The 26234-nt window shown below is 42.3% G+C and overlaps 1 protein-coding gene across 17 annotated transcripts in view; it reads left to right on the forward strand.

Moving 5' to 3' along the window:
• The window catches only part of cux2b (cut-like homeobox 2b), a 329671-nt gene that overhangs the window by 207328 nt on the left and 96109 nt on the right, over window positions 1-26234 (forward strand). The window lies entirely within an intron of this gene.

A 26234-nucleotide genomic window follows, 5' to 3' on the forward strand; every position in this document is an offset into this window, starting at 1 on the left:
GGTCAAAGGAAGATGAGCCCTAAAGTGATTGATATTATTTGATTTTAAGAGCCTTTTAAAAGTTAAATCCAAAATGGTAGTCATAACAGTAGAGCACAAAGCTATGGTGTACTCCTCTTGCTCTACATGGGAAGCCCAGTGCCCCGAGGCCAGCATGTGTGCTGGAAGTGTCTCCAGCTGCAGCTCCTGTGGTCTGGGTTTCAGAGCTGGAGCAGTGGCTGGGGAAACTGTGGGTCGTCCATAAAGTAGAGACATCACATCACAGGCAGAAAGGGAATGGGTGACCAGCAGGCAGAGGAAGGGGACTAGGCAAGCAGTTCAAAGTATTCTTTAAATGGAGAAAAGGAACTTGGGGTGGAGGTACTTGTGCACAAAACACAGAAAGTGAGCACACGGATACAGCAGATAATCAGGAAGGCTTATGGAATGTTGGCCCTTATTTCAAGAGGGTTGGAGCATAAGAGTAGGGGAGTCTTACTGTAGCTGTACAAGCTGCAGTACTGTGAGCTCCTTTTGTCACCTTATTTAAGAAAAGGTATAATTTTATTAGATACAGTTTAGAGAAGGCTCACTAGGATGATCCCTGGTAAGGAGGGATTGTCTAATGAGCAAAAGCCAAACAGGTTGGGATTCCACTCACTAGAGTTTAGAGGAATGCGATGTGATCTAATTGAAATGTAAGGGGTTTGACAGGGTAAATACCAGGAGGAGGCTTCCCCTCAAGGGAGAATCTAGGGCCAGAGGGCATAGTCTCAGATTAAAGGGACACCAATTTGAGGCTGAAATAAAGAGGAATTTCTACTCTCAGAAGGTTGTGAATCTTTGAAAATCTTGCCACAAAGAGTTGTGGGGGGCAGAGTCCTCATGTATATTTAAGACTGAAGTAGATAAATTCTTGATCAGTTGGGGAATGAAGGGTTATGGGGAAAGGGCAAGAAAGTGGGTGTGAGGAATATTGGATCAGCCATGATCCTACAAAATGACAGAGCAGATTTGGAGGGGGGAGAGGCGGTGTGGAACAGCCTACTCCTGTTCCAGTTTCATATTGTCCTATGTGACTCCATACCAATAGTGGTTTTTCTTAACTGCCCTCTGAAATAGTCTGTTAGTTCAAGGGCAGTTAGGGATGGGCAACGGATATCACCAAGACTCACTTCTCATGAAAGTATAACGATGGAAGGTTCCAGATGGCACAGCAACTATGTTTGAACTTTCCCTCCTCCACAGACCAAGTCTTTGGGATTAATGCTGCCAACAATTTGTGCCAGTGAAGGTTACGCAAATTAGTAGAAAGTAGGAATACATCAAAAATGTTCTCCATTGTCTGAATCACTGTCCAACTGTATAGTGCCTTTATATCTGGCTGTGTTTTACAATAATTTATAGACGATTTTCAGTTATGTTACATGAATCATACAAATCAGCAGGAAGAGGCTATTCTGTCCCCCTCCATACTTGTTCAGCCATTCAATAGAATCATGGCTGATCTGATTGTAACCACAAATCCACATTCCCACTGCCCCTGATAATCTTTCAACCCCTTGAATGACTAAAGTTTATCTACCTCTGACTCTGTTTCAGGAAGAGAGTTCCAAAGTCTCTTGATCCTCTGGAGGAGAAAAAGTCACCTGAACTCTGTTTTAAATGGATGACCTCTAATTTTTAAACAGTGATCCTTGTTCTAGATACTCCCATAAAAAAGACATCCTCTCAATATCTATCCTGTCAAGATCTTTCAGGACTGAAATATATTTTCACCCAAGTTTCTTATTAGTCTCCAAAACTTCAGTGAATATGAGCCGAGACTGTCCTACCTTTTCTCATATGACAGAATGCCCTTTCCAGATATTAGTTAATAAACCTTCTCTGAATTGTCTCCAGCAAATTTATGGATCTCCTTAAATAAGGTGACCAGTAATGTGCACAATACTCCAATTGTAGTCCCAGCCGTGGCCTGTGTAATTGAACTCTAACATCCCTACTTTTACAGATATTTTCTAATCAACCTGGTCAGACGTTGTTACCACCCAGCTCTGGAGCAGATGGGATTTGAACCTAGATTTCCTGGCCCAGAGGCAGGGCCACAAAATCCCTCTCCATATTTTATGTTCAATTCACCTTGTGATAAATGATAACATTCTATGAGCTTTCATATATACTTGCGATATCTGCATACTTTCCTTTCATGATCCATACAGAAAGACGTTCAGATCCTTTGACATCTCAGAGCTCTGCAATCCTTCACTATAAACCTTAGATAATACATTTTTTAATATTCCTCCTGCCAAAATGGACCACTTCACAATTTCCTACAACATTGCCGGATCACTTTCTTATGAATTTGTGGGATGTGGCCATCACTGGCTCAGCCAGCATTAATTGCTTATCCCTAACTATCCACAGGTCAGGCTGTGGAGCCACATGGAGGCCAAACTAGGTAAGGATGGCAGATTTCATTCTCTGAAGAATGAAAAGAGGATTAGTAAAGTTATCACCATTGGTTACATGGCTGTTCTCGACCTGATATTGCTTTTTTTTCTAGTTATTGAATTCCATTTGGGATTTGAGCCATTGAGTAGTTGTCCAGTGCTATTACCATCACCCCGTCACCGTCCCATGTCCTCAGATGCCAATATCTGAATGTAATCTCTTTGTGTCCTCTTAACAACTTACTTTTCTACTTTGTGTCATTATTGTTCTCTCTCAGTTTTGACTGAAATTGGAGTGATAAGTTTGAATTGAGACGTGAGAAAATTTGTTTCATACCTTAGTTTTCATACTTCCTGTGTTGGATTATATTAAATGAATAACACTGGCAGTTAATTTGATTTTAATTCACTGTATCATTAAGGAAGCAAGGAATGGCTGAAGTTGTAAATGCACTGATGTTAATAAGGAGCACATTGGGTTGGAGATCCATAGGAAAACTTTAAAACAGGAACTGGGTTGCCATTTGAAGTTCCTGATAGCCCCTTGATGATCAAGCTGTGCCAGTGGGCTTCAGGCTGGCAAATAAAATTGGATCACAATATCCACATGGTTTAGGTGAAAACATCAAACTTTAATCTAACCGCAACACTGAGTAGAACAAGAAGCAATGGAAAAGGACTTTAGGGCTCGTGTGGCACTATGGTAGTGTCCCTACCTCTGAGGTGGGGGTGAGGCTACGGTTTGGTGGGAGGCTTAAGTCCCACCTGCTCCACAGGTATGTTTGAGTGTGTCTGAACTGATAAAAGTAACTATGAAAGGCTGCTAAGGGAATGGGATCCCAGCCACTGGGGGTGCTAACATATCATGGTGCTGAAATTGGACTTGCCGTTTAGGGTTGAGACCTCAAAGTCAGGGTCACGCTGCCCACTCTGTCAGAACCCTCACCTTGTTATCGTCTATGACCCATGAGAGGATGGTGACTGAACTCCTGAATCTGAAAGACCACTCTGAGCTCCTCCGGCCAGCAAGCAATTCAAGCCTCCATTGCAGAGAATGGGGAGAGGCCTCTTCTGTCTCAAAACTAAACTTTTCAAAGACCTGGGTCCACATGATGGAGGGCAGAATGACTTGTTACCACGAAAGTTGGTGGTGAGGGGTGGGTACTGTGGGCCGGTGAGAGGTGGCTCTGAGTCATCCTGTCGTGGAGACTGGGGAGCTGCCCTGTTTCTGACAGTGTCTGGAACATGCCAGTCAGCTTCTGATAGTGTTTCAATTGGCCTTTTCATAATCTTCACAAGGTATGCACTGCTTGCTGGCAGATGTTGCTGGCCAGCTGTTCTGTCCCAATCTAACCTTCCAGAGAATGGCTTGCAAGTGGCAAGATGGAACCAAATCTCAATTGCTACTATATCAGAACCCAAATCTTGTCCTTGGTTTACTGCAGTAAGAAACCTAAACTGTACAGACCAGTGATGTATCAGTTCTAATGTATTATCTCTGTTTAGTTAGCCAATTCTAGCCAGTGAATCAAGAGTGCATTGTACTCTAGGTTTAGCTTAGATTCTGGACTGATTGAGTGACAATGAGTAGAGCCAACTCCTGGTCTTTACCCAGCACTTGCATGATTCTGTTGTAAAGCTTGAGATAGCCTACATTGTTCAGTCCCCAATACAATTCCACTTATTATCTGATCACCTTCAAAATGATGCTTGAACGACCTTGCTGTGTGTAAGTTAGGTAAAAACAATGACTGCAGATGCTGGAAACCAGATTCTGGATTAGTGGTGCTGGAAGAGCACAGCAGTTCAGGCAGCATCCAAGTAGCTTCAAAATCGACGTTTCGGGCAAAAGCCCTTCATCAGGAATAAAGTACAACACTGACCACACTTCAGATATATATCCTTGACTGTAAAATGGTTTATGTCCTGAGAGTCTGCCATTCTAATCAAACACACTAATTTGTACTTTCCATGAAGTAGAAGTTTAAATTGAATTATTTGTAACATGAACATACTAATCACAGGGATTTCCTGAGTGGGGCCATCCAGAATGAGAGGTCATAGCTTTAGGCTGAGGGACAGCAGATTAAAAACAGATGAGGAGGAATTACTTCTCTCAAAGGGTCACAAACCTGTACAATTCACAGCCCAGAATGTGGCGGATACTTGTCACTTAATACATTTAAGGAGGAGATGGACGGGTGTTTAATTAGTAGTGGGTTAAATGGTTTTGGAGAGTGGGCAGGAGAGTGGAGTTGAGGCTGAGCTGAGATCAACCATGGTTGTGTTTAATGGCGGAGTGGACTCGAGGGGCTGAGTTGCCTACTCCTGCTTCTCGGTCTTATGTTCTGATTCAGAAGTCACAGGATGCCAGGTTTATTTGAAATCACAAAGCTTTCAGAGCGCTACTCCTACAACAGGTATAACCTGGTGTTGTGTGACTTCTGACTTTCTCTACTCCAGTCCAACACCAGCACGTCCACATTATGTCCTTATGCAAGTAGCCTTGCTGGAATTGTGCCTTTGTGAACATTTATTTTAAAAAGCGGGTTTGGATAATCTCTATAACTTTCTCACATATTACTCAGCAAATTTCCTGCATTTTTCATTTTCAATTGTTCTTTCTGGCCGTCCTATTTGATTCCACCTTTCGGTTGTGTGTTCCTATCTCTGTCTCTCTCTGTCTCTCTCTCTTCCCACCCTCCAAAGTACTCTTTGCTTCTCTCTGATAATGGATTGTTTAATGTTCACTGAGTTCAGCCTTACAGCATCAATATTACTTCCACGTCCCTAGACTCTCACTTTTAGATATAAAATATATATATTTATTCAGTCTCTCTCTCTCGCGGTCTTGGTTCCTCTTCTAATTTCCTATGCGTGCCAAAGTTTAATGAGATCACTCTGTATTCTTCCTCCAGGCATTGTCATGCTCATTATTGCTATCTTTCCTGACTGCCCTTCCTGTTGATCCAACCCCTCTGCACTGTTCTGTTGGAAAGTTTCAAAACAACGCTTCAGTGATTTTTGTGAAAGTTCATCAAATTTGGGAAATAAAATTTTCAGTATCGCCGACAGATTCATCATTATGGTGGCCCTATGGCTTGGTGCCTCTAATTTGGTTGCAAGTAGGGCTTCTTATTGCCGCTGAGGAGGATGTGATAAAACAAAGCTGGTGTACTTTCACACTTTGCTTTTAATTAAAGATGGAAATACGTGGAAGTGCAAATTATTGTTGGAAACCTGACATCACCAATCAGATATTTATTTTTACATTCCAGCTTTATTCTTCAGCCTATTTATGGACATTTAATGGTCAGGTTACTGGTGTAGACAAGACTTGTGAAACCTCCCACTGAGTGTCAGTGCCTTCCTCCCCATTTTATGATGTGAGCATAAACGTTAAATTGAATAAACTATTTTTTGTATCAATCCACACAGTTATTGATGCAGCTTATTTGGGTAATTTTTGATGGAACGAGAAAATGATCTGGGAGCTGAAGCAACTTTAAGATTGGTTGACAGGGAAGTTCGAGCTGTGTAATAATTTCTGGTGAAAGAGAGGATTGCTGTGTTCTTTGGATGTGCCCATTTACATTGTATTTTATTGGTCTGTGGAGCCCAATGAAGGAAAGATCTGCATTGATATTATTTAATGATGTGGCACGGTGGCACAGTGGTTAGCACTGCTGCCTCACAGCACCAGAGACCTGGGTTCAATTCCCGCCTCAGGTGACTGTGTGGAGTTTGCACGTTCTCCCAGTGTCTACGTGGGTTTCCTCCGGGTGCTCCGGTTTCCTCCCACAATCCAAAGATGTGCAGGTCAGGTGAATCGGCCATCCTAAATTGTCCGTAGTGTAGGTAAGGGGTAGGGGTATGGGTGGGTTGCGCTTCGGCGGGGCGGTGTGGACTTGTTGGGCCGAAGGGCCTGTTTCCACACTGTAAGTAAGTAAGTAAGTAATCTAATCTAAAAGCTTTCCCAAAGCACGGAACAGACATGGGAATGATAATTGCACGTGTTGTAACGTATAAGGTGAGTTGGATCAGGGCCAGCCCAAAACATGGAAATGTGTGGTGGCCTGGTATCACAGTGACTCAAAGTGAACATGGAAACTTAGAAATCATGGTCAGAGGAAGCCATTTAGCCCTTTGAGCTGCTTTGTCGTCAGTGTGATCATGACTGATACTCTAACTCAACACCATGTTCCTGCTTTCCTTCCAAATCTGTTGATGCCGTTCATATTGAAAAACCTATTGATCTCTTTCTCAAATGTAGCCAATGACCCAGCCTCCACAGCCTTTTGTGGCCACCAGCTCCACAGGATAACTACCCCCTGAATGAAGAAATGTCTTCTCAGCTCACTCCCTCAAAATGGTCTGATGTATCCTTCGTCATTTTATCAGGCAAGCTGCCTCCCTATGCTAACATAAAATCTGAAGTGAACACTTTGGATTGTGAATTGACAACATCATGCCAGTCTGTAATTACACAGGAAGTGAGTGGGCATTGAGGTCAGAAGCCAACCCACCATTTTTAATCAGCCAATTAATATGTTGTGGAACTTGTTAAAGACCCGATTATGTGATATTTCTATTTCCCACTCCATTTTTCAAACATTGGATCAATAAAGGATGGGCTGTGATTTCCAGCAGGTAAGAGGAGGTGGCCAAGGGCTGGCAGAAAGGGCCTGACAATGGGACCATGGCTGCAGGTAGCGGCAGAGTCTGATGGTGAAAGTGTCAAGCATTTTTAGACTTCCCTCTGTTGAGCCTGTTAGGAGAAATAAGGGGACAGCGAGAGGGAAGGGGGTCTTAACTTGATGGCTGCCACTGACTTATGTTGACAGTGTTGGTGAGGCCTCTTTTGGAGCACCGTGTCCAGTTCTGGTCGCCCTGCCACCGGAAGGATATTATTAAACTGGAGAGGTTCAGAAAAGATCTACCAGGATGTTACCGGAAATGGAGGGATTCAGTTATAAGGAGAGGCTGGATAGGCTGGCATGTTCTTCAGTGGAGTGTAGGAGGCTGAATGATGGCCTTATAGAGGTTTATAAAAGCATGATGGGATATAGGTGAGGTGAATGGCAGGTATGTTTCCCTAAAGTGGAGAATTTCAAAACTCGAGGACATATTTTTAAGCTAAGAGGAGAAAGATTTAAAAGGGACATTTTTATACAGAGTGGTTTGTGTTGTGGAGTGAACTTCTAGAGGAATTGGTGGATGCAGTTATTTTTGAAAGACATTTGAATAAGTAAGTGAATAAGAAATGTTTGGAGGCCAAGCACAGGCAGGTCGGATGAATTTTGTTTGGGATTATGTTTGGCATGGACTGATTGGGCCGAAGGGTCTGTTTCCATGCTGTGTGATTATGACTCTATGATTTCCTGTTCACGGAAGAAATTCTCTGTTGCATGACTTCCTGGCTTAGAAAGATGGTTGGATGCAGAGAACTCCCCTTTGTGTCACTCTCCCTGGGTGGTCTCCAATTTGCTGTCCAACGCTCAGTTGACTACATTGAAACGATGAGAGGGGATCACTCACTTCCCAGTCTGCCAGAAATTGCAAGCCCAGTAACACACGACTAAAACAGTGGCATTGCAACAGTCTATAACCATTTGAACTAAATCTCTGGCTGCTGTAACTAAGCCAAAGCAGAGTGAAGATAATTACAAATCTAACACAGACACAGATAATAACAGTTATAAAATCATTTTCTGCAAGCTTTACAGTCATTAGCAGCCCTAAGGGTCTCATTACTAACAGAGCAAAGCACCTCAGTGCTACTGGTGACCATAACGTCCTTCAAAACAATTTTATTGCTGTGTCAGAAACTCAGCCTTTTACATCAAAGTTGTTGTAAAGTCTATAGATCGGTTCCGTTTTCCTGGTCAGTTTGTAAATCGTGATTCCATGTTGCATTCCAGAATTGATTCCAGGTGGGGCTGGATATCTTCGAACTGTTGCAGATGAACTTTCCAGCTTTTATATCGGTGCAGTTGTTAAGTCACTGCTTTATGAGATATATTCCCATGGAAACGGTTCAAAATTTCCTTCTTATTTTCAGTCTGATGTGAGTAATGTTGGCAGAGTGATATCATGTAGTTTTCTTGTCTTTCAGTGGAGAATAATATACAACCCAAAGTGAGGCATCAGATAAAGCCTTAACAAAATGTAGTCATGTAAATTAATTTGCTCGTGTTGTATGATGGTAGCACAGCTGGTCTCATTAGCATGCACATAACAAATAATTAGAGCTGAATTTTTCGCCGGCCTGCCTCCTGGGCTCACTGGGTTAATTATGTCAGAGCGTAATTACACTGCCCCTAGGAGACATAATGGCATACCCTAGTGAGCAGGGACCTGCTAATGATGGCGTAAAACTGACAGAGAAAAGGCTTACACATCTGCATGTAACTGCATACCTCTGTTACCTATACATTTATCTGTGTTTAAATAAACAAATATTATCTGTTATACACTGCATTAAAAAAGCAGTCTCCTTAGAATAACTGCAAATTTATTCATAAGAAGTTACTTGCTTTCTGTGAGCCCTCTCTTTCTCACTTCTGGCTAACTTGAGCCCAAGAGTTTCCTGATTCTTGATGGCCACTTATCCAGCCACTTGTCCACACTTGCCCCCACCTCTGAATTGTGCTTGTGTGTCTCAGGCTGCCTCTCACTCACCACACTCCAGGGGGAGCTGTTCAGGTCTCCAAGCTGAAAGCCTGTGCCTGTTGCACTTGCTCCATCTGTAGGCCTGCAGGAAGCCTCCAGGTATGTGTGGCTTGGTTTGTGCTCAGCCCCTTTTGGGTTCAAGTGTGTTTCTCCACGATAATGCTTCACATTTGTACAGTAAAGAAAAAGAAATGAACCTGGAGCATAAACTTTATAGGAATGGAACATGGTTTCTGCAGTCATGATCAAAGCATTCTCACTAGATTCTTGCATGCTATTAGTGGGAAATATTAGTAATGTAGTCAGTGCTGTGTACCCATATTTTGAATGAACCAGTGGATTTGCCACTTCATTGGTTCATAGTTTGCATTGGGATTAACAATGAGGCAGCCTCACCATTATCATCGTCTTCTGGCTTCTCCCATTTACTTGTGGTAACCACAGTGCTGTTTGACCATCATACTCTTGTCTACTTCCTATTCCTCTTGTAATCCAGCTGTGTTTAAGTGCTTCACTTAAATCACATCTTTCAATCTGTGCTTGGTCCTTCCTCTTGGCCTTCTTCCTGGCAATCTCATGTTCATTTCTTGCTTCACCACATAGCTCCTCTCTGTCCAAGACAGACAACATTCAAATCTCTTTCCAGTTACTCCCACATGTTTCACTGACCTTGCCTTTCCTTATCACTCCACATTTATAATATCCATTCTGACCACTAGAAGGGAATAAATTAGATGGCATCTTCTGGTCTCCACATAATTACCATGAATCCAGAGAGAGCAGCAGTGTTACCTGTCCTACTGTACATGTCAGTGACATGGTACAATATACAGGAGATACCTCAAATCACTAGAGAAATACCACCAGTGATATCTCTACAGAATCCTGCAAATCCACCGATAGGATAGGTACTCTTAACATTAGTGTCCACTCTCAGGCCAGAATTCCCAATATTGAGGCACTGGTTATGTTAACCCACTGTACTGGGTGGACCACATCCTCAACATGATACAAGAATTCCAGAACAAGCTGTCTTCTCTGAGCTTTATCACGGCATATAGTTACCAGGAGGACAGGGAGAATGCTTCAAGAACTCTCTCAAAGCCTGCCTGAAGGAAATGCAATATGGGAATCTCTTGCCCAAAACTACCCACAGGAGAGAAGAAGCACCCACAAAGGTGACAACCAGTTTGAGCATCTCTGACAGCCTCTGGAGGAAGTCAAAGTGGAAGGATAGAGAAGGAGAGAGCATCTTACTCATCCACCTCTTCAACACCGCCTACCCCACTGTGGCAGAGTGTGCAGACCTAACATTGGTTTGTTTAGTCACCTCAAGAGCTACAACTCCAGAGTGCAAGAAAATTCCCCCTTGGATTTGAGGGGCTCTCGATGAAGAAGAACCAACAGAACTGTCAGTGCTCCTGAACCAGAATGCTGTCTTCCAGCTGTCACCAACCACCACCAAACCAGAATCACTGCCGCAGCCTGAGGCTAGGGAGTCGTGCACTCTATCCTTACTAAAGATGCCAGAAACAATTAGGGCAGGTGCACTCAGAAGTAATGAATATTTAATAGTACAATAAGTAATAATTAACATAAAGCAACCTCTCTGGTCCTGAAAAGACAATTTACCATTGAGGTCTCATTCACTTGAAGATAATTCTTGTTAGAGACATTTTTAAATCTAACAATGTTTTATTTACTGCTTATCTTGGTATTTATCATATTTCTCTTTCCCAGTCCTGATTTTGTATTTTTGTACATGATTTGAATATGATTACATTTCCTACCTTTAATTCTTGGATTGGAATCACAGTTGCTTCGTGGAAACTTGTTCAATCTGATTGGTTTATGATCCACACTGTTTCCTGCGCTGATCACAGGCATCACACAGTTTGCTATTGAGATTACAGAACCGGATTAAACAGTGATGTGTGTGGTAGCACTATTACCTCTGAATCCCCAAGGTTCTTGGCTCAAATTTCAGATCAGGGCTTCAGTGCAGAAACGAAAGCTGATGTCCCTGCACAATACAAATGGAACACTGCACTGTCGCAGCTACTGGGATGTTACAGCACAGCTCCATTTACCTGTGTTGGTGAATATGTGAAAGATCCAGTGGTGCTATTTTGAAGAAGGGTAGCGAGATACATTGGTGTCCCGGCTAATACTTATCCCCTCAATCAACATCATTTGAAAAAAAGATGATCACATTGCTATTTGTGGAGGTTTGCTGAGCACATTTAACTGCTACCTTACAATCATGACTACTCTTCAAAAAGTATTTCTTTAGCATCTGAGACATCCAGCAGTCATGAAAGGACTATATTTTGTGAGAGTTTTGAGTTGTTTTCGAAACTCTGTGAGCAGCTGTCAGAGAGGCGAATGCTTCATACAAAATCCAAAATGTCATTTTTAAATAATGGTTTCCAGGCAGATTGAAGGATGAAGGGTTGCACCTTTCTGTTTCAGGTGTCCCTTCTAATTTCTTATTTCATGCACTTGGATTTTTATTTCACAATTATGCTTTAATCATTGTAAATACTACTCACCTTCTGTATGATCTTTACTCCTGTAAGGATTACAGTGTTGCTTCAGTTCTTCACAAAGGAAGACAACCACCTGATGAAGGAGTGGCGCTCTGAAAGCTAGTGCTTCCAATTAAACCTGTTGGATTATAACCTGGTAAAAACAATGACTGCAGATGCTGGAAACCAAATTCTGGATTAGTGGTGCTGGAAGAGCACAGCAGTTCAGGCAGCATCCAAGTAGCTTCGAAATCAACGTTTCGGGCAAAAGCCCTTCATCAGGAATAAAGGCAGTGAGCCTGAAGCGTGGAGAGATAAGCTAGAGGAGGGTGGGGGTGGGGAGAAAGTAGCATAGAGTACAATGGGTGAGTGGGGGAGGGGATGAAGATGATAGGTCAAGGAGGAGAGGGTGGAGTGGATAGGTGGAAAAGGAGCTAGGCAGGTCGGACAAGTCCAGACAAGTTATGGGGACAGTGCTGAGCTGGAAGTTTAGAACTAGGGTGAGGTGGGGGAAGGGGAAATGAAGAAACTGTTGAAGTCCACATTGATGCCCTGGGGTTGAAGTGTTCCAAGGCGGAAGATGAGGCGTTCTTCCTCCAGACGTCTGGTGGTGAGGGAGCGGTGGTGAAGGAGGCCCAGGACCTCCATGTCCTTGGCAGAGTGGGAGGGGGAGTTGAAATGTTGGGCCACGGGGCGGTTTGGTTGATTGGTGCGGGTGTCTCGGAGATGTTCCCTAAAGCGCTCTGCTAGGAGGCGCCCAGTCTCCCCAATGTCAAGGAGACCACATCGGGAGCAACGGATACAATAAATGATATTAGTGGATGTGCAAGTAAAACTTTGATGGATGTGGAAGGCTCCTTTAGGGCCTTGGATAGAGGTGAGGGAGGAGGTGTGGGCGCAGGTTTTACAGTTCCTGCAGTGGCAGGGGAAAGTGCCAGGATTGGAGGGTGGGTTGTTTGGGGGCGTGGACCTGACCAGGTAGTCGCGGAGGGAACGGTCTTTGCGGAAGGTGGAAAGGGGTGGGGAGGGAAATATATCCCTGGTAGTGGGGTCTGTTTGGAAGTGGCGGAAATGTCGGCGGATGCTTTGGTTTATGCGAAGATTGGTAGGGTGGAAGGTGAGCACCAGGGGCATTCTGTCCTTGTTACGGTTGGAGGGGAAGGGTCTGAGGGCGGAGGTGCGGGATGTGGACGAGATGCGTTGGAGGGCATTTTAACCACGTGGGAAGGGAAATTGCGGTCTCTAAAGAAGGAGGCCATCTGGTGTGTTCTGTGGTGGAACTGGTCGGTGTTGTGTGATTTCTAACTTCACAAAGGAAGTTACTGATGCCTGTTGTTTGACCCCACAATTTTAGTGATGTTTGTTAGGGTTAATTCTTACTATGGCCATGTGTGTGTTTTTATTGTCATAGATACTACGCTGGACTACAGGTTAATTGACTTGTTTGTGAAGGTAATTGTACATTTGAAAAGATCTAACGTTTGCAAATGTAAAACATCTTGAAACACATCCTTCTGCTGTAGACGCGTCCATGTATCAGTCCACCTGAACTCAGAACATCTCAGGTTCAATTCTGACCAGAAGAATAAAAGGCTAGAATATGCTCCTGTAGTGAGAAATGTACATGTCTGGGAGTTGGATATGGTGGGATTAGCCTTAGATTGGTGACGCTCATGGGAACAAGATGACCAATGCGTATGGTCTGGTCCCCATGTGAAGAGTAGGGCTGATGGTGGAGCCACAACAACCTGAGAGTCAGTATGTTGAGGAAGGCGGGTACTAAACTGCATGGCAACAATTTGCATTTATATAATGCCTTTATTGCAGTTCAGAGGAGATAGAGTAGGATGATCCCTAGTGTGGGGGAATTGTCTTCTGCACAAATGTTAAGCAGGTTGGGACTTTACTTATTGGAGTTGAGAGGTGATCTCATTGAAACATACAGAATGCTCAAAGGACTTGACAGGGTAAATATTGAAATAATATTTTGCTTAATAGGAGAGTCTAGGAGCAAAGGGCATAGTTTCAGAATGAAGGGGTGAAGTTTAAGACTGAGATGAGGAGGAATTTCTTCTGTCAGAAGGTTGTGAGTTTTTGGAACTCGTTACCACAGAGAGCTCTGGGAGCAGAGTCCTTGTGTATATTTAAGGCTGAGATAGAGAGATTCTTGATCAGTAGGGGAATCAAGAGTTACAGGGAAGAGCTAGAATATGTTTGTTAGGAATGTCAGATCAGCCATGATCTTATTGGCTGGCAGAACAGGCTTGAGGGGCTGAATGGCCTACTTCTGTTACTAATTGTCATGATCTTATGGTCTTAAAATAAAATTGCATGAGTAGAACAGTGGGTCACAGCTTCCAGCTTTCAGAAGGTAGATTTTGGATTCATACCAAATGCTGTTTATCACACAGTGACTAACATTTGGAATGAAGTTAGAGCAGTGAAAGCAAAAGGCTTGGAATGATTTAACTGTGTAACAGTGAAGGGAAATGTAGGAGAAGTCAAATTCCAGCAACCATAAAGATCAAGTGAAAAGCAACAAAAATGTACAATAAATTAAAGCAGAGTGGAAAGGAAAGTTTTCAGGGGTTATCAAAGCTAATAGAAAAGAGTTATCCTTTAAAAAGATATTTATTGGAATATGTATAGTAAATCCTATACTGAATTACAGAGAACATTGCTCATCCTTGCTTCTCACTTGTGGGATGATCTCTCAATCCTCAATGCTCTGTTATTTTGCTGCAGTTTCTGTTCTTGAAGGGTAGTCAGCCTTCAGGGTTTGAAGCCTCCCAGGAGGGAGAATGCTCAAAGCATCTGAGATTCAGCAGTTTACACATGGTCCTCCTGGTGATCCAGACATGGAAGACTAACATCTTTTTGACTTGTTTCACCTGGTCCCTTACCTGCTTGTCAAACATTTAGAATGGATGGCTGTTTTTTCCACTTTGCTGATGTTCTGGCAGCAGTTATTTTCTGTTACAAATAAAGGACCCAGTGTGCCATTAACAGAGTATTAACTAGACTGCCCCTTTGATTGGAGAATGCACAGCTGAATATATTGTACATCTCATTTGCACATACTCACATATTTATGTACTAGAGTCAAGTGTCACTCTGCATTTATATGTTAAACCTCTAGACAGCATGCACAGTTTTAGCCCATGAATTATTCTGTATATTTTTTGATCTTTAAAGATGTTTTTCAGAACCAACAGCGAAAGTATCTCCACAGAATTTGTTATGGGACATTGTTTCTGTCTTTACATTTTTCTGCAAAGGGAAGGTTTGATGTTCTGATGAGTTTGCAAAGGTGAAGCTGCAGAGTCTTCGGGAACTTGTAGATTTATCCCTGAGGGTTAACCTCATACAGATAATTGTGTGACTTCTTGCAGACAAACCTGGTGAGATGTCATTTTGTTCTAGTTGTCATTACATCACCTACGTCACTCATGATGGTTACTGCAGCTGCTACGTGAAGTTATGTTCTTGTCATAGCTGAGTTGTTTTAAAGCTTCATGACCAACTAATAATCATAACTTAATATATTTGGTGTATTTTTAATGTTCTCCCCGGCTCAGTAGGTCAATTTTACAATATTAAACTAATTATAAATGAAAAGAAAAGGTAGCCTTTTTCTGCATGAAAAGGAGCCAAGAGTTTGCCAAATTGTCTGTTCAAGAAAGGAGGGAGATAGAAGTTGGAAACTGAAGACCACTTTGTCCAACAAGTGACATGGATAAAATATTAGAATCCATTATTAAAGAGGTAATAGAAGGGCATTTAGAACTCTATAATACAATTAGGCAGAGTCAGCACGGATTTGCAAAAGGGAAGTCATGTTTGACAAAGTCATCTGATTTCTTTGAGGATGTAACAAGCAAGATGGATAAAGGAAACCAATGGATGTAATGCATTTGGATTTCCAAAAGACATTTGAATCAGGGGCCTCATAAAATTTACTACAAATATAAGAGCTCGTGTTATTGGAGTGCTGGATTAGCCTGGTTAGGAGATTGGCAAACTTATAGGTAACTGAGTCAGGATATATGGATCATCTTCATGTTGGCAGACTGGAGGGGAGCGTTGCGTGGATCAGTTCCAGGTTCTCAGCTATCTCTGATGTATAATAATGACTTGGCTGAAGGAGCAGACTGTATTGGAGCCAAATTTGCTGGAGATACAAAGATAGGTGAGAACACAGGTTGTAAGGAAGAGCTCTGAACAATATGAGACTGTTTAAGGAGCAGTTGTTGTGAGTGATGCACAAATTTGTTCCTCTGAGGCAGGCAAGAAGGGGTAAGATTAAGGAGCCTTGGATGACAAGAACAGAGGAGCTTCTCGTCAAAAGGAAGAAGGCAGCTTACATAAGGTGGAGGTAGCAAGGATCTAGCACAGCTTTAGAGGATTACAGTCTACTAGAAAGGAGCTCAGAAATGAACTGAGGAGAGCCAGGAGGGGCACGATAAAGGCTTGGCAGGAAGGATTAGAGAGAACCCAAAGGCATTTTACTCATATGTGAGGAATAAGGGAATGATCAGGGAGAAGGTAGGGCCAGTCAGGGATAGTGTAGGAAACTTGTGCATGGAGTCAGAGCAGATCAGGGAAGCCCTAAATGAGTTTTTTCCTTTGGTTTTAACTAAAGAAATGGACCTTGTTATGAATGAGAACTTTGAGGAGCTGAGAAACAGGCTTGAACAGATCAAGATTGATGAAGTTGATGTGCTGGAAATTTTGGCAAAAATTAAGATTGATAAGACCCCAGGGCCAGACCAAATTTATCCTAGGTTGCTCCAGGAAGTGATAAACCGCTGGCGAAGATGTTTGCTTCCTCACTCTCCACAGAAGTCGTACCGGAGGATTGAAGGGAGGTGAATGTTGTTCCTCTTTTCAAGAAGGGGAATAGGGAAATCCCTGGCGATTACTGACCAGTCAGTCTTACATCTGTGGTCAGCAAGGTTTTGGAAAGAATTCTGAGGGATAGGATTTATGACTGTTTAGAAATGTATAGCGTGATTAAAGGCAGTCAGCATGGCTTTGTGAGGGGCAGGTCATGCCTCTCAAATCTTATTGAGTTCTTAGACGAGGTGAGGAGACAGGTCGACGAAGGTCGAGCAGTGGATGTGGTGTATATGGACTTCGGCAAGGCATTTGATAAGGTTCCCCATGGTAGGCTTAATTATAAAGTCAGGAGGTATGGGATACAGGGAGATTTGGCTGTCTAGATTCAGAATTGTTTGGCTGACAGAAGGCAGAGAGTAATTGTAGATGGAAAATATTCTTCCTGGTGGTCAGTGGTGAGTGATGTCCCGCACGGCTCTGTCTTGGGCCTCTGCTCTTTGTGGTTTTTATAAGTGACTTGGATGAGGAGGTTGAGGGGTGGGTTAGTAAATTTGCCGATGACACAAAGGTTGGAGGTGCCATTGATAGTATCGAGGGCTACTGCAGGCTGCAGCGCGACAGACAGGATGCAGAGCTGGGCTGAGAAATGGCAGGTGGAGTTCAACCTGGATAAATGCGAAGTGATGCATTTTGGAAGGTCAAACTTGAATGCTGAAATATAGGATTAAAGACAGGATTCTTGGCAGTGTGGAGGAACAGAGGGATCTTGGTGTTCAAGTGCATAGATCCCTCAAAGTTGCCACCCAAGTGGATAGGGTTGTTAAGAAAGCATGTGGTGTTTTGGGTTTCATTAACAGGGGAATTGAGTTTAAGAGCCGTGGGGTTTTCCTGCAGCTCTACAAGACCCTGGTGAGACCACACTTGGAATATTGTGTCCAGTTCTGGTCACCTTATTATAGGAAAGATATATGGAGGCTTTGGAGAGGGTGCAAAGAAGGTTTACCAGGATGCTGCCTGGACTTCAAGGCTTGTCTTACGAAGAGAGGTTGACTAAGCTCGGATTTTTCTCTCTGGAGAGAAGGTGGAAAAGAGTTGACCTTATCGAGGTATACAAGGTAATGAGATGCATGGATAGAGTCAATAGCCTGAGTCTTTTCTCCAGCGCAGGATTGACTGACACGAGGGGTCATAATTTTAAGTTATTAGGAGGGGGGTATAGAGGAGACGTCAGAGATAGGTTCTTTATGCAGAGAATTGTGAATACATGGAATGCGTTGCCAGCGGTGGTGATAGAAGCAGAGTCATTAGGGACATTTAAGCGACTGCTGGACATACACATGGACAGAAGTGAATTGAGGGTTGCTTAGGTTGGGTCATTTGATTTTAGATTAGGCATAATCCTCGGCACAACTTCGTGGGCCGAAGGGCCTGTTCTGAGCTCTACTTTTCAAAAACAATATGAGCTTTGGCAAGAAAGTTGAGAAAATCAGGTGAGATCAGTAATAATGAGAATCTTGATGTCAAGAACAGAAGTACCAGTTCTTCAACCACATGTTGAATGGTGAGGTGGGATGTCCGTTGGCATGCCCTAATATCTTAATATTAGTTAATTTTACCTCATTGTTACATAGTTTCCCATTCTCCCCCTTACTAGGTAGAAACTGGATGGCGACACTCTGGACGTGAAAGTCAGAGTGGTTACCTGGCAACCCCATCTGGCTTCCTCAGAAGAAAAGTCATATAAGACTTAAAATGTTACCTTTTTTTAGAGATTCTGCCAAATCTGCTGAGTTTCTCCAGCATTCTCTGCTTTTCTTGGAGTTGAGACCGAGATAAAATCAGCTATAGTTATATTAAATGGCAGAGCAGGCTCTAGAGACTGAATTACCTACTGCTGATCCAAGTTCTTACCTTTTTATTGGATGTGTCTAAGAGGAGTAGTCTTCAATGAAGTCAATGAGACTTCCTTCAGTCAGGTAGTCCAGGGACAACAACTCAAAGGAATCATCTGATCTCACTCCAGGGTCTTGAGCATTGTCAGTCAACCACTTGGGAGATTCAGGGTCAGGGCTCTGTACCTTCACAGGTATGTACTGGGAATGAGAGTGCAGTAGAGGTAGACTGGGGAATCACAGCTTCAGTGAGGATGGGACTGTCTCCCCAGGGATCATGGTCAATCCTGGAGGTCAGTCAACTGAAAGTCAAATGGGTGTTATCAGCTGGGGAACTCAGTGCTGGGAATTAGAGGCAGCATGCTGGAATGCAGAGGGGTTAACAATTGTGAAGGGACACCTCAACATGTAAGGGGAGAGAGGTTAGGGCATGGGAGGGGAAGGGGTATTGTGGGATGGGGTGCCATCAACAGTCATGAGAGGGCGGAGCACTACTGTGTCTGGCAGGACAATGCAATATCAGGCCCAGGAGCTAATGTGTGGAGAATTGAAGAAACAGGTTGGGTAGGAACATGGGGAAGATCAAAGCTGATGGGTTGGGCAGGGAAATGAACTGGAAGGAGAGTTTGGGTGCCCCCTGGAGGACGAGCCCAAGGCTGTGACTTACTGGCTGGGGTGTGATTGCTGTTTCCTTTCCATGTTGCAGTCATTAGCAAGTGCACATCAGCACTCCAGAGTAGGCAGAGTAAATTTGAGAGGTAGGGAGCTTCACTTTTTTTCAATGTGAGGCCCTTCAAAGACTAATAGAATTAAATTAGCCCCCTTCACAGTACTGGCAAAAGACATTTGTGAACACAACATGTTGTATATGAACGTAACGCATTAACTGTGTAGAATTCAGATGTTGGCTCCATTCTTCACCACATCATTCAGCAGCAGGAATCAATCTCACTCAGCGATACTTTGCAGCCTGGAAATTGTGAAAGTAGCACTCCCCTTCCACAGTCCAACAGCCTGCACTCGGGACAGGAACTGTTCCCTACACACCTTGGACCATCAAACTCTTGTGTGGCACACAGGAATGGGAGGCTCTTTACCTTCAGTCTTTTGAGTTGTTGCTGGAATTACATTCACTCTTTGAACTGATATGAACATATTTTTACAAATCTGACAATATATTTACAATGTCATTTATGTGTCCTGAGAAGGTGGTCTTCTTTGTTTCGCTCAGTTCAATCCCAGGCTCCCCGGTGAGGGTGGACAGAGTCTGCCCTACAGTAGAGACCAATGGCTTTGGCATGTTGGTCAGGTGACCTTGGGCATTTGTGCCTAGAGGACCCAGGCACACTGAGTGTGCCCGCCCCTCTTCAAACTCGCACAGGATTGAGAGTGGCAGGAAGGATGATGGGGGAAGAGATGGCCATTTCTGGGTTCCTCCTCCACCTTACTGAAACCACATGGTCTCCTTGTGAGGAAGGGGCACCTGGAACCTTGCTGTTGGTGCTGAGCTGGAGTGACTGAGTGAAGGAAGTGCTACTTGCAGTAGTGAGAGAGACAAACTATGAGCTTTGGTGGGAAGTGGGTACAGTGGCAGAGAGGTAATGGGAGGTCACAGAGTTAAGATGGTGCCCTTCCTGTGTTGGAATGGAGAAGGTCATTGAGCTCCCTACATTGCTTCAGGAGGAACATTGCTCCAGATCATGGAAACAGCACTGACCTGTGGGCAATTTTGAACCAAGATGGCATTATCTGGTGGCATAGTCTCTTTAGGGAACAGGATAGCCATCCTGGAAAAAGTGAGGACTGCAGATGCTGGAGATCAGAGTTTAAAAATGTGTTGCTGGAAAAGCGCAACAGGTCAGGCAGCATCGAAGGAACAGGAGAATCGACGTTTCAGGCATAAGCCCTTCTTCAGAAATGATATCCATCCTCTACATCACCTGAATCGTCCAGGACCTCCAGGTTCCTGTTGGCAATGTTTTCCTCTGCCCACCATGTTCAGGACGAGTCACAAGAGTTGTGCAGGGCAGCTCCAGACCGACAACACTTGACCTGATGCACCACTGTGTTTAAATATGACGCCGGTTATTCCCAGAGTTCCTACAGTGGTGAGAATGTCTCCCTGAGGCAGGAGTACAATGAGTGGGGTATTATAGACGTGCAGTGCTTGGTTAATGAGTCAACTTTCAAAAAATAGAGTGAGAAATCCTGTCAAGGCTCAGAGAGAGAAACCCTCCATGAATCTCACTGAAATTACCACTTAGCCAATATCTGGTAAAATTCAGCCTAAAAGGTCTGCAAAAGGATGGAGATGTGATATGTGAGTTGGTTAAAGAAGATTGGCAGATGCTGCATGATGTGGAAAAATATGAGATTTTCCACTTTGGCAGGAAGAATAGAGAAGCAATATTATTTAAAAAGAGACAGACTGCAGGAAGTTGCACTACAGAGGGACCTAAGTGAGCTGATGTGTGAATTACAAAATGTTAGCATGTAGACTGAGCAAGTAATTAGAAATACAAGTGGAATGTTGGCCTTTTTTTGCAAGGGGGATGGAGTTTAAAAGTAGGGCAGACTGCTACAACTACAGGTCATTGGTGAAATCTCACTTAGAACTGTGTCTCTTTGTATTGTTCTCACTTACAGATGGATATACTTGTGTTGAAAACAGTTCAGAGAAAGCTCACTAGGCTGATTTCTAGGATAAAGCGATTGTCTTGTGAACACGTTGGGCCTATTTGATTGGTGTTTATAAGACGGAGGGGTGATCTTACAGAAGCATACTCGATTATCAGCAGTTTTGACAGGATGGTTGTTGAGAGGATGCTTCTCTGAGTGGGATGGGCCAAAACTAGGGGTCACAACTTAAAATGGGGGGGTGGGGGTCTCCTACATACAATGGAGATGAGGAGAGGTTATTTCTGCAGACACTCATTAGAACTTTGGAATATATTCGAGGCTGAGTTGGAACAATTTGTTATTGACAAGAAAATTAAGGTTTATGGAGAGATGGTGGTCAGGCAGGAAAGTGGAGCGAAGGTCAGAATCAGATCAACCATGATCCTGTGGAATGACTGAACATGGTAAATGGGACTGTTAAGAATTTATAATTTTTAAAAAATTAATTTTGTGCACCCTTTTTGAGAGGATTTTCTTCAACATTACAAAATAAAGTGTCTTCTGTTTCCCTTGAGCCTGTGCTGGGTTAGAAGTGCAAGGGTCAGTTTAATGGGAGAGAGGATTATGGTCAGAGTGAGTATACAGCTCAGCATGAAGCCTGAACCATCTGAAACTCACACAATTCATTGAAATAAACCAGGAAACCAGGATCATCTCCCACTGAAAACTGATTGGGAGTTCTTTCAAGGCTGCCAGACAGAGTAACTATCCAGTTGGGAGCCCAGGGATCTCCAGTTTAAAATTATTCTTGGCAAGGGCCTTTGGTGAGGTGAGTTGTGGCAGCTGATACGGGGAGCAAGAGGCAAGATGGCTTAAAGGAAGGATCAAGGGTATCTTCTGCAGCCAGTGCAGCTCACCACTGTAATGTGGCCCACAAGGATTCCTCTGGTCAGTCGGCAACTCATGCCATTGTACTCCTGTCAGGTTTAGCCCACATGCCCACGAGTGTAAATGTCATGATGGTGCCAGTGCCATCATTAACTGTAATATTCCAATAATACATTGGCCCATGCCTCCCACAGCAGGTGGTCCATCCTACACTAGTTCTCAAAACTGGCCATCATCTTATGCTGGGAACAGTGGAACAAATGACTCCTTCCCTAAACTCTCTTGCCACCAGTTGGACGGGATATTGCAATTGCAGTTTTTAAACAACACATTTTCAAATGTGCTAATTGTGATATTCTTCAGCCTCTGGTTCTGAGGGAAAGTCAGGAACTGGAGGCATTTTAGCATTACAATACAATTTGACTGGGGATAATTCCTTGAACTGTAAGGTTACTTTAAAAATAAGGAAAGCGGCTACTGTTGTGCAAAGCAAGATGGTGTCGAGAGAAACAAAATAGTGGTGTATGGAATTCAACCAGGTTCTCTGCTGTGACACCCCACTGTGATTCCCAGTAAATTAATGGAGGAAGCAGCCAACCTTTGGTGAGGAATATTTTGACAGCCAAAAGTTAAAGGAAAATTCCAGGCTTCTTGTTGTAAAAGCAAAAATGAATATTTACCTTAATGCTTTAATTAAATAAAGACATCACTTCCACCCAATACTTCCACAGCACATTGTGTAACACCATAATCGTGCAAAACGACGTTTACAGCTTATGTATATCTAAAATTTGCAACTTCTTAATGGCAAATATTTACATTTAAAGATCAAGGTAGAATGTTGCACTGATTAACACATTATGAGATGTTCAGGTAGAAAATTCATCTGAAAACCTATGTCTGATTCTGAACAAGACCTTTTACTTTTGACTTTGCAGTCAGTGAGAAACAGCAGATAGCAGATTAATGGCAATTTGATAAGATTGTTATATTTGATAAGATCAGAAATATCATCTTATGACAATCTTATTCTCTGTGCATGATTGATTGAAATTTTTCATCTTTGATTAATGTTTTTTTGCATTTGATTAGGATCATTTCTATCTAGGAATTAAAATGAATAGGTGGAGTGCAAATATATGTCTAACAATGAATCATTCAATATCTCTGTCTAGTCACAGCAGTAGAACCTCAAAATTCAGAGCTAATTAATGGAGTGTGCTGAGTCATTGAGTCGCTTGTAGCAGATCTGAACAGTTACAAAACTTTGTAACTTGAGTTTTGAATCATTTTCAAATCCAGTTTAGGGCACAGAACCTTTGCTTCATCCACTAGCACTCCAAGCTGAGAAGAATCAACAGACTGGTGTTTTAAATTGCTTCATAATCCTCTTGTATTAGGTTTGACTGAAATTCTTCTGAATATCACATACAGCTTCGGTAAGAGTTTCCACTGCATTCTGTCTTCTTGTACGGTCCCTCACCTTCCTGATCTCTGTGGCATTCTGTCAATCAAGACCATATTTTAACAGAGACTATGATTAGAAAATCTATCCAAGAGCACAGAGGTCCACAGATAGTAAATTTTACCAGATATGGGAGAATCGTGTTTCCTTCTGTGTCTGGATCTGAATAATCAATAAAAAACGTGTTAGTGTGCAGATCTAAAGCCTGAGTGCAATTTCTATACTCTCTGTTCCCAAGGGAACATTTGTAGATGTGCAAAAAGACACCAATATGTGCTTGTGCATAGATTCCTCATTCTGGCCTTCAGCATATTAATAATTCTGCAATTTAAAAATGATCATGGCTATTAATGTGATTTGGCTACAATATGAAGGCTGACCTTGAAGATAAAGATTGATTGAACAATCCATTTTAAGTCATTTTAATAAAAATATTTTAAATACATGCAATTCTATCCAATGCGTAACTTAAAGGAACTTAAAATGTTTAGTCAAACTTACTGCAAGTGGATAACAGAGTATTCTCCCAAAAAACCAAAGCTTTTAAAGACAAGCACCAGATTTAAGGTGAACATTTGGAAGATGTCAGCCCACTGGAAGACTGGCAAGTGGACAAGCCCATTTTAGCTTTGTTATTCTGTTGGATTTTCTGTACTTATTGATTCAAATAAAACAAAATATAAACTGAGACTGATCAGTTCATATGTGACAAGAAGTTTCAGTGAAAGTTCAGGGAGATGAGGGCAGATTATGATTATGACAGTGTTCTTCTGGGAATGATGAGTACTGTTCCTTCTTTAAACATTGACTTTTATTTCTAAACCATAACAATACTGCTGTTCAATTGACATTGTGCACTTTTTTACTCATGACTTCTTAAATATAAAAAATGTGAGTATATTGGGCTGAGTCCTAAAGAAACTAGGTTCCACAGAGTTAGTAGAAACATCCACAGTGGTCCTATTCCTGCTTCAGCTATCCCTTTATTCTATAATGTTGACAAAATGAATTACTTCTGAATGTAATTGATAAACCTGAAGGAGATGTCTGTTCGAGTGCTTCAGGGAAAGGAATGTGCTTGAGGGAGAGAGACACAACTGCCCGTGCTGTAAATGTATCTTAAAATCTGCCCCAAAATAACTTTTATGTTCTGGTGTAGGTTTCTGGTGGGTGAGCTGTAACTGAGTCATTCTGTTATATTTGTAGATTGTGTGAAGAAGCTGTGAGATGTGCAAGATGACTATGACCTATTGACCAGCTTAAAAAGTGCCAGATTGAAGAAGCCCCAATGAGAAACAAATCACCCTAGTCCCAGGCTTATGTGATCAAAACGAGAATTGCTAGGTTTACATTGACCGGTCTTCCATCTGTCAGAAACCTATGCTAAAGGAGTCTATACCTAAAGTGAAAGATAAAAACAACTTGGACTACTGCCGTAGGTTCATTGAAGTTTTTTAAGGCAGTACTGTGAATGCCTGTGTACTTCTATATGCAATATAAAGCTATTATTTGATGCTATTTAATTACTTAAAAGCTGAAACTCCAACTGGACATTCGGGGGAGATGGAATGTGTTAGCACTCAGTTTAGAGAAATGGACAATATAAAATATACCTTACTGGGGATGGTTATTTACAGCAGTTCTTGCATTCAGTTTAAATTCTGATTGACATTTAAGTATATTAGTAAAATATAGACATTTTCAAGATTTGATTAGTTTGCCATACTCTTGCAAACTGCATGCATTTCTGTCTGTTGTATGTGCAGTCAAACCAAGTCTGTAACTTGCCATATGTTCAGTTTGTTTCCTTCATCCTCTTTAAGAGTAGGGATCTCCAGGGCCTACTTGGTCAAGTGTGTTAAAGTAAAATTACTTGCTGATCTAGCTAGAAGTGGATGTTGTATTGAACTAGGAGAGGCTCATTTTTAACTAGAGTGTCTATGTAAACAACTAGTTATAAGTTATATTCGTTGGTTAAATGTTGTTACAAAGACAGTAAGGAGGCCCTGGATGCTCAGTCTCATTCCTTTGATATCCACTGTTCTGCCCACAATTCCATATGGCGTTGCCACTGTAGGTAGATCTTAAGGCACTCCTCAGTATTAACCTTTTCAAACCCTTACACCTCTGGACCGTAACCCTGACTAAGTCAACAACAACCACTTTTCATGGATGCATTTAAAAAAAAGCTTGTTTCTGCCATTTTCTTCGAAGTAACAATTTTCAGAGCCACTTTGGTTTGGTGTAGGAGAGGAGAACCATACAAGTCATTTATATAAATAGTGTAAGGACCGATCTCTGTGACACACCACTTATTACATCTTGCCATCCAAGGAATGATCCATGTATGACTAATATGTGAAATGAACTGCCAGAGGAAGTGGTAAGTGAGGTACAGTTACAAATGTAAAATTCATTTGGACAGGGACATGAATAGGAGAGGTTTACAGGGATATGGACCAAATGCAGGCAGTTTAGTTTAGGAAACTTGGTCAGCGTGGAATAGTTGGTTCCATGTAGCATGATTCTATGTTAACTAGCTTCTATCCTATACAATGAGCTTTTGATAGAGCATTTGATCAAATGCCTTCTAGAAATCTAAGAACAGATATCAACTAATTCCCCTTTATCCATAACATTTCTTACTTCCTCAAAGAACTTCAATAAATTGGTTAAATATGATTTCCATTTCACAAAACCATGTTGACACTGCCTGATTACCGTGAACTTTTTCAAGAGTTCTGCTACTGCATATTTAATGATAGCTTCTAACATCTTTCAATAACAAATGTTAAGCCAACATTACAGGTTGCACTGAAATAATAATCATTGTTATAGTGACTTTGAGGAGGACCAGATGTTAGATCTCACTCCTTCAAGATCCTAAGCTGTTTTCTTACCA

This window comes from Chiloscyllium punctatum, chromosome 17 (assembly GCF_047496795.1).
Source record: "Chiloscyllium punctatum isolate Juve2018m chromosome 17, sChiPun1.3, whole genome shotgun sequence".
NCBI lineage: Eukaryota > Metazoa > Chordata > Chondrichthyes > Orectolobiformes > Hemiscylliidae > Chiloscyllium > Chiloscyllium punctatum.